At 34.1% G+C, this 15,778-nt stretch overlaps 1 protein-coding gene across 6 annotated transcripts in view; it reads right to left on the reverse strand.

Annotated features, from left to right (window-relative positions):
* Positions 1–14,247, reverse strand: part of LOC143257055 (DNA-binding protein RFX2-like) — a 79,351-nt gene extending 65,104 nt beyond the window's left edge. For all 6 annotated transcript variants that reach the window (XM_076515171.1, XM_076515175.1, XM_076515174.1 and 3 more), the window contains exon 1: positions 14,109–14,247. The gene's annotated coding sequence lies outside the window, so the exon portion shown is untranslated. The remainder of the gene's footprint in view (positions 1–14,108) is intronic.
* Positions 14,248–15,778: the final 1,531 nt, after the last annotated feature.

The raw sequence follows: 15,778 nt of genomic DNA on the forward strand, positions 1-15,778 counted from the left end.
AGGAGAAAATAAATAAATGAAAAAAAATGTAATCTGTAATATTATACAAAAGAACACTTCTTAAAAATATCACCAATAACAATCAAACAAGAATATGCAATAATCTATAATATTTAATAATCAACAAACATATCGTGTGTATCTCTAGTCTAACTTCTTTCAACAGTCTTACTTAGCTTCACATTACAGGTTTTTGTATTTAAATGCCAGACCACAAGCATATCACAACTAACAACATTTATTTTATATAAGTATATATGTACTCAATATCCATACAACCTCATATTTTTTCTTAAAAGAGACTCATTTGTAGAAGAAATGAATATATAGGTGACAAAAATCATAGCTAAATAACAAATACTAAGATGATGTTAGGGATGGAAGGATTATCTTACAGTGATATTTTAATACCTCTTCACTCATAACTGTAATGAAAAAGTTGGGAGACATAAAAATTGATAAATCATTGGATCAAACAACTGTTATCCTAGAGTTTTAAAGGAACTTAAATATATTCTTTATGAACTGCTAGCTAATATTTTTTATAGATCACTGAATAGTGGAAGAGTATTTGAAGACTGTAAGTTAACTAACATTACAATATTTAAAGGAGGTGATAAACACTATCACTAGTTAGAAATGTTCTGGAGAGTATGATTAAAGATGCATTGCTGAGTAACGTAATGCAGTTTGACATAGTGTCAAACAGCCAGCGTGGTTTCATTAAGGGAAAGTCTTGTTTAACAAACCTTCTAGCATCCTCTGTGGATGTTGCTGCAATAGTTGATTGAGGAAATACTATGGATTTGGTTTACCTTAATTTTCAGAAAGCATTTGATAAGATTGCTCACAAAAGACTTGTCACAGAAATTAAAATTTGTGGGTGTGGAGGGAATGTTATTCAATTGGCTTCAGAGTAGAAAGCAGGGAGTAGTAATAAATGGAGTTAGATTTGACTGGATCACAGTTTCCAGCAGTGTCTTAGGGCTCTGTGCTGGGTCCTCTGCTGTTTATGACTTATATTACTGATTTTGGAATAATGAACAAAATTTTAAAGTTTGCAGATGAAATTGAGATTTTTGGGGTGGCTAATTGTATCAAAGGTGTTGCATACTTACAGGGAGATTTAGATAATTTGATGCACTGGCCCAGCATGTGGCAGGTGATGTTTAACTATCCAAAATGTAAGGTGATGTTTGTAGGTTTTCACAATTCAAATTGTTATAAGTTAAATGAGAATACATTAAGTACAGTGGTTAAAGAAAAAACTCCTGGTATGATTGAAAAATCACACAAGTCATCTAAATAGTATACTGTAGCTAGCAATAGGGCTATGATTTTGGGTAGCATCTACAGAAATATTAAATACAAGACAAGGGTTATTATTGTTTCACTACATAAAATCACTTGTAAGGCCTCATTTAGAGTACTGTGTACAAGTTTGGGCTTCCTTCCTCAAGTAGAACATTGAATTGTTAGAGAAGGTCCATAGAAGAGCCACTAGAATGACACCTGTGATGGTGGAACTGTGTTAGGAGACGAGACTAAAATCTATAAACTTGTTTTCTTTAGACAAATGAAGGGCCAGAGAGGATTTGTTTGAAGTGTTTAAGATTATTAAGGGTTCTGATAATATAAATCATCATACTTTTTCATATTTAGCAGTGAAAACAATAGGGCAAGGGGTTATATATTCAAATTTTGTCAGTGTAGGTATTACCTGCAGTTTAGACAGTATTACTTTTCAAACACGGTGATTGGCTTTTGGAATGAGTTGCCTTTAAGGGTGGTGGAGACAAAAAATTTGACTGTGTTCAAGTAGAGATTGGATAGATACATGAGTAGTAAGATGTGGTTATAGTTAAGAGCTGGAAGGGACATTCTTGATGGCAAATAAGCTCTTTTTTGTCCCTTTAAAATTTTATTAATTTTCTCTTGAGAAAAAAAAGGAAACATTTTTTTCTTATTTAAGTTTACAGGTTTATTCAGGTATCAACAGGATGAAGATCTCTGTGCTATATTTTAAGAGAATATGTTTAAGATTTAGAAAAGATAGGTAGTTTCCAGATAAGATTGTTTCATTTTTCTAAGAAAGGGACTGATTTATGTGAAGAGTTGCCATCAGAGGTAATGGAAACCAAAATTTTATACACATATATCAGTAACTTTGTGTGTATTTTCTGAAATCACAAAATCCCTATGACACTACAAACCATTTGATATTGTTCAAAAACAACTGACAATTCTTACATAAGAAAACAAAGGTGGAAACTTGTAATGGTTAATTATAATCAGTGTTGGCATACAAGACTAATAATTCAGATTAATATCATGAAATAGTAGTATAGGCTTTGAAAAGGCAAATAATGAAGATTTATGATTTCCTGAAAATTAAGTGGTAGATTTAAAATGTTACTGTTCTTAGGGGTGGGTGAGCAAGGGCAGCCTTAAGGACTAGGTAGCACCTTACTCTCCATAAACTGTTTTTTGGAATTCACTTCAGCATGTTGTGAAACACATACAGAAAAAAATACATAAACCAAGAAACTGGCAATTATAAGAATTTACTTTCAGTACAAATAATATTAACAAAATTTGCACACACTGAGTCCATTATAGAGAAAATGTACTACTGCCTAGTCCCCAGTGGTTTCCTTATGTGAAATACTGCTCTGAAATCATTTGCTGTCAGTGAAATTTAGTTTCATTGGTCATATTGTCATAAACTATATTAACAAAAAATAACTGGAATACATGGAAAATAAATTAATTTGATATTATTTTTTAAAATAAAGTTTCCCTAATTGCTCAGCTAAAATAACCCTTTTAACTTAACCATCAGTCATCAATAATTAACTCAGTTACCCAACTGCTATGATTTAACTAATACCTTAAGGTAGAGTCACATACTGAGAAAAATAATCATTATTTGTAGGAGTTCTTTGAATATAATTAACTTTCTAAAAACTATGACACTACTTTTAATATTTTGTTCAAGCATTTAATTAAGAAAATTTTAATTCCCACTATTTTACAGATAAGTATTTTGTTTATAACTTACTAATTTTTGTATCTTATTTTGTATTTATGCTTCTAAAAAACAAAAATGTGTTAATTCTCTTTTTCAACAATATGTTCAAAAACCTAAATCATCTGTTGTTATTTTTTGTAAAGATAATGGTCCAGTATTTTAAAAAAATCAACAAAAATGATTTCCTATTTTCTTTGTATCAGAATTCCAGGCATTTGTTTATTCTCAATTTATTGAATATGTTTAATAAGCAAAATGTTCCACTGTTGATTAATATAGCAAACACTATGAATACATAACATGTAATTAAGGGCAGCTAGTGAAGAGAACCATGTGCTCCTATATAATTTTTTACAAATATCTAAAGCAAACTTCAAAGTATAGAAATATTACCACTAATTTGAAATTCATAATAATACTGTTTCTCATGTGTACTATAGAAAACAAAACTAACCATATGTTTAAAGAAACACTTATCTGAGCCTGGTCTCATTGTTATTTTCAAAAATGTGATATTTAGAAATATTGCAGTTAATGTGGAACTTCACATGTAAATTCTAAGAGTTAGTATTAACGAGCATACATGAAGCTCATATGAAATTGGCTGTTTGGGCTGACTTGTCTAGTCTAGAAAGAATTAAAATAACAATGTTTAAAAAGAACCAATCACAAAAACATGAATAAAGGGAATAATTATCAAAAATCACTAAAAAATGCTTATTTCTTTGATTTGTTTTGAATTTTGTGCAAAGCAAACAATGTCAGTTTTGGTGACTTTGGTTAATAAAAATATATATTGTAGATGAAGTTAGAATGATATACAGAAACTCAAATTAATATCATTAAAATAAACTCGCATTTACCAATATTGGTTTATTTCAAATTGTTTCTGTAGTTTGAAGCATGAAGTATTTTCAGAATTCAACAAGTGATTACTGGTGGTGACCTCCAACACCTTCACATACAACCTATCAATAAGTAAACAGTAGGCCCTGAGAATACAAATCAACCATTTATATGACAAGAGTGCAAAGGTACAGGAACATTTAATATTAAATATAGCTTGGTAAAAACCATGGTATACAAATATCATACCATAAATAAAAAATATCCTTAGAATTAACCACATTTTCATGAGGTTTCACAGCTGGATAATGGAAAGGAGACTAAAGTCAGGATCAAATCACTGGGTTACTTTTAATACAGCTATTCATGGTAATTCAGGTGATAATGCAGTTTTGGTCACTCTGAAAAACAACAATCTTTGAGTGGCCTAGGCATGAAGAATCAAAAGGTTGGTTGGTTTGTTGATTTGATGTTTTATGGCACAAAGCAGCTAGGCTATCTGTGCCAAATATCCAGTAAAAAGTTAAAATTAAAGTAAATTTAGTGAAATTCATAAAAGGATATTAAGGTAAAACAAAACAAAGTTTAAAAAACAATATAAATAGCATAAAACCACTGTTTACATCTAGTCTACAATGTTAAGAGAAAAATTATGGTAATACAAATTGTAAAGAACTTTCTGTGGCATAATTGTAATTATCATAACTTGCCAGGAAGACTAACACGTAAGTACAAAAACCACTGTCAGTCACCTGAAGTTGGCCTTTCCAGTCCTGGTTTCAAGTATTTTGATGTTATGGCCATTTTATAATTACAAATCGAACTAGATGGACTGTGATTCTTAAAAGGGAATCATATTAAAAAAGGTCTAATGTACAAATTAAAAAACTTAAATGGCATTAAGAAGATTAATGGTCTTTAAAAAACTAAAAACATTTCCAAGGTGGACAATGTCACCATCACCAATAACACCGTCTAACATTATGGACAAACCTTTGGACAGAACATATTTAAAAAGATTTTGTTGTTGAGAGTCACACAACAGCAAGAAAGTAAAATGTGGCTTATTGTGACTTGAGTGTTACGCAGACTACACATTGGTGCATCAGTATCATATAAAAGAAAACGATGAGTTAAAAAACTGTGACCGATGCATAGTCTAGTTAGAACAACTTCCTCTTTCCAATCCTTATGGAAGCAAGATGGCCAAAGTCCAAAATAGATTTTATTTAGAAAAGCTGTTTTTCACGTTGCTCACTCCAAGTCAACTGCCAGTTGGCATGGAGCTGAGCCTTGAATACTGGATCATAGTCCATGTATGGAACAGGTAAAACAGTAATAGTGCCAGAGCAGATAGATTTAGCTGCCGTATCAGTGAGCTCATTCCCATGAATACCAACGTGGCCCAGTTTCCAGAAAAACTGAATAAAAGTAGCTGTTAAAGAAAAATGGGCCAGTCGGTTTTGAATATGGGCGAGAACAGGGTGTGAACTAATGTAACGTGATTCCAGGGACAAGGGAGAACTAAGCGAGTCAGTATAAATAGTGCAGTTTGAGTACTGTTTAGCTTTTATGTGATCTAGGGCAAGAAAAATGGTGTACAGTTCAGCAGTAAACACAGAAGCTGTAAAGGGGATTCTGCGTACAACCACCGAACCACACAGTCATCTGATTTCGAACCATCTATATAAATAGGAATGGAAGGACGGTTCGATAGATGTTCAGTAAATAACAGACAGTAATTCCAACTGGGAGTGTCTGCTTTTCTCAGATGTCTAAAAAACAGGCCACATCTGGAAACTGCAAGAAGCCATGGTGGGATGGGCTGACCAGTGGATACAGCAATGTTATCCAAGGACAGACCCAATTTATACAACTGCACCTGGATACGAAGGCCAAAAGGAACAATGGCAGATCGTTTCTTCTGAAAAAGTACGGCTCACTGAATAAGAGCACAATATATCTTTAGCATAGAACATCGATCCGCTTCCCAAGTGGTGGAAGAGAAGACACAGAGAATGTTCAGTGCTCTTGTACATTTGACCCTTAGCTGCTTGATGTGCAGTATAAAGTTCAGCTTACAGTCAAAGATAAACCCCAAGAACTTCACCAATACAGAGTTCAGGATCAGGGTGAATACCCCGTTGACGGCAAAAGTGCATGCAAATGGTTTTAGAATGAGAGAAGTTAAAGCCGTTTGCTGTGGTCCACTTCAGTAAATGACTGAGGGTGGTCTGTAGCTGCTGCTCAATATACCTCATGTTTGATGACTGACACGAGATGTGAAAGTCATCTATATAGAGCCTGTTTGCAACAGTGAGAGGAAGTTGTTCAGTGATGGCATTAATCTTTATACTAAAAAGTGTGACACTCATAACACAGCCCTGAGGGACTCCAAGTTCCTGTAGAAAAGAACAGGAAAGTGTTGAACTCACACAAACATGGAATCTCTTGTCCATTAAAAAAGTTTTAATAAAAATGGGCAAATGGCCACATAACCCATATATATGGAGGTCTTGCAAAATGCCATACTTCCATGTTGTATCATAAGCCTTCTCAATGTTGAAGGATATTGATACAAGATGTTGTCTTTCGAGAAAGGCTTCTCTGATTGATGTTTCAAGTCGAATTAGGTGGTCCACAGTGGAAAGCTGTTGTCGGGTGGGCAAGAGAAGGCTGTCTGATTCAAGGAACCAAACAAGATGAGCATTAACTATCCTCTCTTAGGTCTTACAGAGACAGCTCATCAAAGCAATTGGACAGTAGTTTGAAGGGATCTTGGGATCCTTCCCAGGCTTAGAGAAAGGTACGACAACAGCCTGGAAAAACATTCTCCTGCCAGATCCGGTTAAAAACAATCAGAAGAACAGCAAGAGAAGCAGGAGATAGATGGCACAGCATTTCATAGTGTACATCATCAGGTCCAACCAATGTACTGCCAGACCGATGAAGGGGCACTTTGAATTCCACCTGTGAAAAGGGAAGATTATAGTCACAGAGACAATCAGATGAAGTGATCTCTCTGCCCAAGTCTTGATGGCTAAGAAGGAGGAAGAAGCAGAAGTGCTAGATTACCTGGCAAAAGCTTTCACCTAGAGTATTGGTGATGCTCTGGGTATCAGCTTCTTCCTGCCCATCAGAGAGCAAGACTGAAAGAAGGACAGAATTATATTGCCCACTGACCTTTTGAATCTTGTCCCATATGACTTTGGAACTGGTGATAGAAGATATGCTAGTTGTGAACGTAATCCAAGATTCCTTCTGGCTTTGATGTCTTACCCACCTAGCATGTGCACGGGCCTGCTGGAAAGTGATAAGGTTTGAAAGTGTGGAATATTTACGGAAAGTATCCCAGGCCCATTTTTGAGCCTTCTGTGCCACGTGGCAGGCAGGATTCCAACATGGATGAGTATATCGTGGAAAACGTGTCCAGGTTTTAGAATTACATTAAGCAGCTGCTTGTACAATACAGTCAGTTACTGCTGTCACACACTTGTGTACTGATGGCTTACAGACAATGGCAGGATCAAATTCTGCAAGAGCAGTGAAAGAGGGCCACTTTGCGTGATTCAGCTTCCACCGAGGCACACGGGTCGGGTGACATCAACCAAGGCCAGTCTCTCTCAAAATTATAGGAAAATTATCACTGTCTTGTGGATTAATGTCAACCCTCCATGAAAAATAGGAGAATAGTGAAGGGGAGCAAATTCAGAGATCAACAGCAGTAAAGGACTGACTAGGTGCATGAAAATAAGTAGAAGAACCAGTATTGAAAAGAGAAAGGTTATGATCAGAGAGCATATGTTCCACATACCAGCCCCTCCTATCAATATCAGCACTTCCCCACAGGGGATGATGTCCATTAAAGTTTCCCAGGATTAAAAAGGGAGACGACAACTATTCAATGAGAGCATCAAGGTCTGACTGATCATATGTCTCTCCAGGTGACAGGTACAGAGAACAAACAGTGATGGTATGATGCAAGAAGACACAGATGGCTATGGCCTCTAAGAACGTGTCGAGTGGCAAAGACAGGGTGGGCACATGCTGATCAACCAACAGTGCCATCCCTTCATGCACTCATCCATTACACAGCCTGTCATTTCTATACAAATAAAACCACCAAATGGTGACTGTATCGGCAGGTTTCAGAAATGTTTCCTGTAAGGAAAGACATACAGAATGGTAGGAAGCAATCAGTGTTTCGATGTCATCTAGATTAGAACATAAACCTCGACAGTTCCATTGTATCAAGGTGGCCATTTTTATTTATGTGTTGGCAAACTGGGTGGAGAACCCTTCTGTTTATGACCACGTCTTTTTTCTTTACTGTCTTTATTCGAGGGAGATTTATCAACCTCCATGGATCCTGCCCTGGGTCGACTAGGCAGGTCTTTGCTGCTGGAAGACGATTCCAATGACTGAGGACGTGAACGAATGATCATCTTGCATCTTGGGGTGGGAGAAGAACATGTATCTGAGGAAATGCCTGTACCTGGACCCAAAGGAAGTGGATCTTGGGATTTGTTGGAATGTATGTGAAGGACAGAGATGGTTGTTGAAGTTGATTCATCAACTTTTTTAACCATGGAGGTCAAAAGACTTTTCGTTTGTTTTGAGAACGATTCTTTTGGAGGCACAGAGAGATCTGTGTGCATTCCCACTGTAGTAATGGAACGAAGTGCAGCAGCATAGATCCAATATGAAATGGTGGACAGCAACTTTTGAGCCTCAGGATAAGTAATGTTACGAGTCTTTTTCAAAGGCTGCACCTCTTTTTCTTCCAACCATTTGAGGCAAGAACGAAAGTAGAAAAGATGAGAGGCATTGCAATTGATGCAATGAGGGTCCATTTCACACTCACAGACATCATGGTCTTTGCCACTGCAACAAGCACACGTTAAGGAACCACAACATGACGTCTTTAAGTAACTGAACCGCTGACACTGGAAACATCAGAGAGGGTTTGGAATGTGTGGCCATACCCTGCATTGATGGTGGCAGATGAGCATGGTGATGTAAATGTCAGAATGAGGATATTGGTTGGCATTGTAATTCCATCTTTGTGAGTGAAGATACACCTAACTGCAAAAACTTCTTGAGTGGAGAAACCAGTGAGAATCTCTAATTTGGGGATGTTCTTCAAATCCCTCTCAACAATAACTCCACATGATGAATTCAATGTAGCATGAGGTGTAACTGCAATATGTATATTCCCAATCATCTTTGAATGCAAGAGGAGCTCACTGTGTTAAGATGTGGATGTTTCCACCAATATGTCACCAGATTGAAGCTTCTTCACTGACTCTAGAAAGCCAGCAAGTCCCTCTAGTCCCTTCTGAATGAAAAAGGGAAACATCTGCCCTAAAGATTTGTCTGAAAGAGAATGTAAGAGAAGAAAATTAGGTACAACAGGTGTTACAGATGTTGAAGATTGATGCTCAAAATCTTCGAGACATGGTCATTTACCTGTGGACTGTTTTTCACTATTTTATTTAAGTTTTTATTTAGAGGATCCATAATAAAAAAGGAATATTTCTGTGTCCACTGACCCCACCAATAATGGAGCCTTATGAAGAGACACACTACAATGTCAAACAAGGACATTGCAGGGTTTTGTGAGCACTATACCCAAACACCAGCATCAGATACAATGCCCACAACACCTGTTGAGAACATCCAACACTGGTACTTGGTTGACCCTAGCCCAAGTGGACCAGCTGACTGACCCATGGGATGTAGGACCCACAACCTTAAATCTGCCATTGCACATCCTCTTTCATTCTGGGACATTTTCAATTTTTTTCTGGAATCAAAACTCACACAATTCCTAGATAATGTATACACATAAATCTGGAAGTTATCTTTCCAGTAACTTTCATTTGGGTATTTGTACAATTAAACCTGGTGATATCCAAACAGACAGTCACTACTGCTTGAAACATCCCACTTCTTAAGTAAGGCCACCTATCTACCTATGCTAGTGACTAGACAAGGCAATATTTTGACTGAAGTTGGGCCCCTGTTCATTCAGACAAAGCAGTAAGTTATAAAACAATTGTTTTAAAGACAGGGCATAATCACTTTCCTGTAGCCTGGAAAAATGCCAGATATTGACCCTAATGAATATACATAGTTCATTCTTTATAGTTTACTTCAAAAGCATCTCATATAATCAACTTCTGAGGACATTATTATTTAAGTTACATACCAAGATTACGGTTGCATCTTCTAATCTATTACCAGTATAAACAATCATCAGGGTATGTCAATATTGGTCAGATTACTACCATGTGATGTTATATCATTGGTCAAAGGTTAGCATGTCTTACACATCAATAAATGAGACAATTATTAAGACATATTAAGATTGTAAGATATGTTGGTAAGTACTTATTGTATTACTTAAGTGAAAAGGCAAGTATTCTGTGTTATACATGTATGCAAATAGGCCTAAAAAATTTACCCATCCTTACTTTATGCAACTTCTGTATGTCAATTCTAAAAGTTTCATTTTTATTTCAGATAATATTAGAGAATGCCTAAAAATAAACCCCAAAACCTTTGACTAATTAAAGCAACAGGTCACAAATTCTTTCCATTGAATCAGAGTTGCAAATTGTACAACACTATGTCCAGCACTCCATCATAAATGTCACGATTGTTTGAATGCTAGTGGAGCCCAGTTTGAGCATCTCAAATGATGCAACATTGCATGTAGTTGTATGAAATATTAATAAAGATATTTTGATGGCTTGTGGGCTCATTTACTCTAGTAATATGAGCCTTTAAAATGCAAGTACATTAATTAGGCCACTCTTGTTCAAACTGGTCCACAAATTTATTAAAAAACATTTGAAAACATGATATTGTTTTGACTGAAAATTATTGCAATTATGGTTGTTCACACTTACCAATACCACTCAAAACCAGAACAAAAAAAATATGATCTGTTATGTGCTATAAACAACTATTCCCTCATTAAAATGCACAAATAAATCTGATGAAAAATTACTTACAATAAAAATTTCAAAGTTGATTCATAATTAACTATACTATAATATTTGAATAACCAGATGGATTGTTTCAAACAAAGTAACATTTAAAAGTATATTTAACAAAACTGTCTACATTTCATATAAAAAAGTTAAAAATAAAGGATTTTGTGCTATATAGTACAGAAATTATCTTGTGAAGAATGAAAATTGCCATGATACAATTCATTTATTATGCTCATTTCTAAAAATAACTCTATTGGTCATCTTAAACTTTAAATTTGATAATTAAAAAGATGTATATTTTTAAAGTTTAATAATAATACTAACAATCTGGGTAATTTAACTTTTAAAGGTAAGTAATGTATTTCATTTTCCATTTTACTATACCAATAATACATTACACCATCATACAACCTCATATTTCAAGTCTTGTAAATACAGCATGTAATCAAATTTCCATCTTTAATGGGCAAAGCATGGCCAGATGGGTTAAGACGTTTGACTTGTAATCTGAGGGTCACAGGTTTTAATCCCTATCACATCAAACATGCTCCCCCCAGTCCAGCAGTATGTCTTCAGATTTACAATGCTACAATCAGGGGTTCGATTCCCCTCGGTGGGCTCAGTAGATAGCCTGATGTGGCTTTGTTATAAGAAAACACACAAACTCAAACATGCTTGCCCTTTCAGCCATGTGGGTGTTATAATGTGATGGTCAATCCCAATATTCGTTGGTAAAAGAGTTGGTGGTGGGTGGTGATAACTAGCTGCTTTCCCTCTAGTATTACACTGCTAAATTAAGGATGACTAATTTAGTAAATAGCCCTCGTGTAGTTTTGCACAAAATTCAAATAATAAACAAACAAACCGTCTTAAATGCTGCAAATGGTAGATCCTCATGCTAAAATAATTTTTTTTTGATGTAGCTCTAAATTTACATATTGGTAAGCTGTGAGTATATATATTTGCATAACACTGCTTCAGATATGCACATGATATAATATTGTTCACTTTTATATTTCTGTAGTATACCAGTAACAACTATCAAAGAGATAAAGCAAATTAACTTTAGTGTAATAGACTATCTTCTTCACAAATTGCAAGATTCACATGTGTAACTCTACCAGTTTAACTTGTAAAATGAAAAAACGCTAGAGGTCACCACAAGTTTAAGTGGTTTTCTGAAAAATAAAGAGTGAGTTTAAATTTTTAACTTCCTCAGCGGTAGGTAGGAAAGGGCAACCTTGTCCACATTATGTTATTTTTCACTTATCTTTACCTTGTCTTACATATGAGAAATTAGGTATTAAAAATAATAATGACACTTAAGAAAATAATTTTATAAGAAATAAATACCTAACCTGTGTATATCTTAATATTAACTTAATACTTTATATTCTGTAGATATCCCTAAAGTCAACCTTTAAGAAAGAATAATTAACTTGCTAGTAATATGTCCACTACCTTATTTCTATTACGAACAAACATATTGATAATAAAATTATCATATTTTGACAAAAAAAAACAACATGAATTTAACCTTAACTGAACAAACTAACTAGTATTACTTCAAAACTGCAGTAGTTATAACTATATGTATACAAGAAATGCCTTGTTGTTCTCTACTGGCTCAGCAAGTGAAATACTATAGTCACTTTTAAATTGGAATTTCCAATTTATTATCACCTCTTAACACATTTGCTGCTGAGGATATACATATATGTATTTAACATTCATTGGCATGTGCCTACAGTGCATACATGCATTGTAAGTACAACAGTATAAAGATTAAATGTTTCAGCTTTGTTACTATTTAAACTAAAAACACAATCACCTTCTAATAAAACTGATTAGCATTTGTCATAAATAATGCCAAGCTCTGCAGCAGTTAACTTGTTAAATAGACCATGCATTCCAGGAGCCTGCTTTATTTGGTTCATTGTTATCTAATATCTTGTTACAGCACCAGCTGTATTTCTTATTTTTAACTTTAAAGCATTTCTGTGGATAATACACAAAACACTCATCACTAAATGTCATCTCTGAAAGATAACTCTCTATACTAACATTCCAAAATTTTGGCAGTTTTTGATTTTACAATAGACACTGAAAATACAATTAATTCTTAGTTCACAATAACACCTAAATAAGATTGTATTTTCCCATGTGGCATCAAATAAGCTGGATTAAAAAAAAAAGTAATCATAGTTGGACATATTACACAATATGATCATTACAAACCTATATTTTCTTCCAGTCATTTCATACATGAGAAAACAAACTTGAATATCAATTAACTAAAACTTACCTACATTAGTAAACAAAAAAAAACAAACTCAAATTGATATTTATGTCAAAGTCACAATGTATTAAATAAGCTGATGTATCTTTCAAATTGTGTATTAATTTGAAATAATTTCCTTGTAAATGTATACATGTTTGTATTTTAAGTTTTGAAAGCTAAGACTGATCAGTGATTGGATACTTTCTGCTCACAGTGGGTCTATTTTTACAATATTGAAAAACACCATAGTGAAGAGTGTAAATAGTTACTTTTATATCCTAAGTAATGACTTGCATTATAAGTCATTTTAGTAAAATATTAATTTGAATACTACTAACAAGAATTTAACACAATTTTTATCTTGGTATTTTTGCATATTTACTTTGGTTAACTCTAACTTAATTAAAACATAAATGTAGCATAAACCAATTTCATTTTTTTTAAAGTTAATCTGATTCAAACTAAAAGAAAGTTAAACATAAGTTATTAACAGGCTTATTGATTTTGCAAAAGAAAATGAAATACATGTAACTCTTTTCAGGTATTTACATACTGTGTAACCCAAGCCCTAACGCTGATAACAAATTGCACGTATTTAACTAACAGAACCTGGAGAAGTAGTTATTACAATTAATTTAAAATTGTTGCCGACCTATCTGTTAGGCCTAGGCCTAATCTTCAGATGAGGTCTTTTCAAATGTTATTATGCTAGCGACCTAATTATTCAATATTATTATTAGTACTAAGCTTATACTATTTTATAAACATGTGTTACGTGTTAGGCCTAGAACTGCCTCACGCACCAAACCATATTTAAAAATAAAGTTAATATGCCAAAAAAATGAGTGATTAGGCACCGTAACTGATCAAATTTCTGTCATATTTGATAGTAACTTGAAGAACTTCTACGCTCATACACACGCTCACCTAAAATACTAAAATTAGTTACCTTCTATTCCAGCTTGTTGACAGAATTTGGTTGTCCGGGTTACCGTCGGTATGGCGTTGATTCCAAGGGCAACAGTTGCCAACTGCCTTCTCACATCATTTGCTAAAATTTGTATTCCAGCGCGTTACCTTACAAAATTCTCACACAAATGCTTAATCAAATCATATCTAGTAATCTATCTTTAAAACACGTAATACAATGTAACATATTATTATTTTGTACTTTATTATAATCTTGGTTTTACTCGATAACAACAAAAATAAACGATTTATTTGTTTTCGTGGAAGAAGACAGAAACGTCTACACAATATTGACTACGTTGATTTGGCAGCCATGTTGTTTGCTAAGACCGCCAAAAAATAAATAAATAAAAAAGAGCTAGCAATGAGAGAAACAAGAATCAGTTAGAGAACTCTCATTACACGTAACATATTCAAACATATGTATATATCAATAATATTTATGAAGTATTTCTTTATTATAGGCAGGTTTACTGAATGTTACAGTAAATTCTTTAAGTGGCAAAAATATATTTAATATGTAAAAAGATAATAATACTAATATTTTAATTACACATGGTTTATTACTTATCTGTTTATTATTGTATAAATAACAATATGATGTGTATTTTTATACTTTTTCTTAATTTGGTATTGATTTTATTATCTTGTTTTTGTTTGTTTGTTTTACATTATTCGTGTATATGTATATTCTTTTTTAGCAAAATATCAATAGCATAATATTAACCGCTTAAGAAAAACATCTTCAGTTTTTTGTTTGTAATTAAGTGCAAAGCGTCACAATGGGCTACCTGTGCTCTTCTCACTACGGGTATCAAAACCCGGATCCTAGCGTTGGAAGTCCGCAGCCATACCGCTGTACCACTGGGAGGGGGGATCTTTAGTCTCCTGTTTGTGATTATATAAAATATTGGTTTCTTCACCCTTCTGGTCTGATAAATTTATACTTACATTGATTAAACTTTCTAGAAGTTTTATCCGAAATGCCTATAATAATCAATATCTTGTTTGTTTGTTTGTTTGCTTTACTGTATATTGGATTATTTTATGTATCCTGATGACAGAATTCCTAACATTGAAGGGTTCAGATAAGTCATCAACATTCTTCTCACTATGGCTGGCACAAATTAATGCTTCAGTGTATAAGCAATATCTTGTTTATTTTAGTAGTTGTTTATGACTTTACTATATATTTGATTATTTTATGTATTCTGATGACAGAATGCCTAACATAAACTCTCACTTATACCAAGTACTGGAAGTTTAGGTTTTATGAACTTTCAGAGCTAAAGTCATTTGTATATATTATTGTAATCTATTTTGTCGTTTGGATTATCTGGTGAAAACAAAGCGAGATCTAGTTTAATCATTTTACTTTTTCGTTACGGCCGGTATCGCCAGATGGTTAAGGCACTCGACTTGCAATCCGAGGGTTGCTGTTTCAAATCTCCGTCACACCAAGCATGCTTGCCTTTTCTGCCGTAGGGGCGTTATAACGTAGGGCGTTTATTTTCACTATTCGTTGGTAAAAGCCCAAGAGTTGACGGTGGGTGCTGATGACTAGTTGCTTTCTTTCTAGTCTTACACTGCTAAAATAGAGACGGCTAGCGCATATAGCCCTCGTGTAGCTTTGCGCAAAATTCAAAACAA

This window comes from Tachypleus tridentatus, chromosome 7, assembly GCF_004210375.1.
Source record: "Tachypleus tridentatus isolate NWPU-2018 chromosome 7, ASM421037v1, whole genome shotgun sequence".
In the NCBI taxonomy this organism is placed as follows: domain Eukaryota; kingdom Metazoa; phylum Arthropoda; class Merostomata; order Xiphosura; family Limulidae; genus Tachypleus; species Tachypleus tridentatus.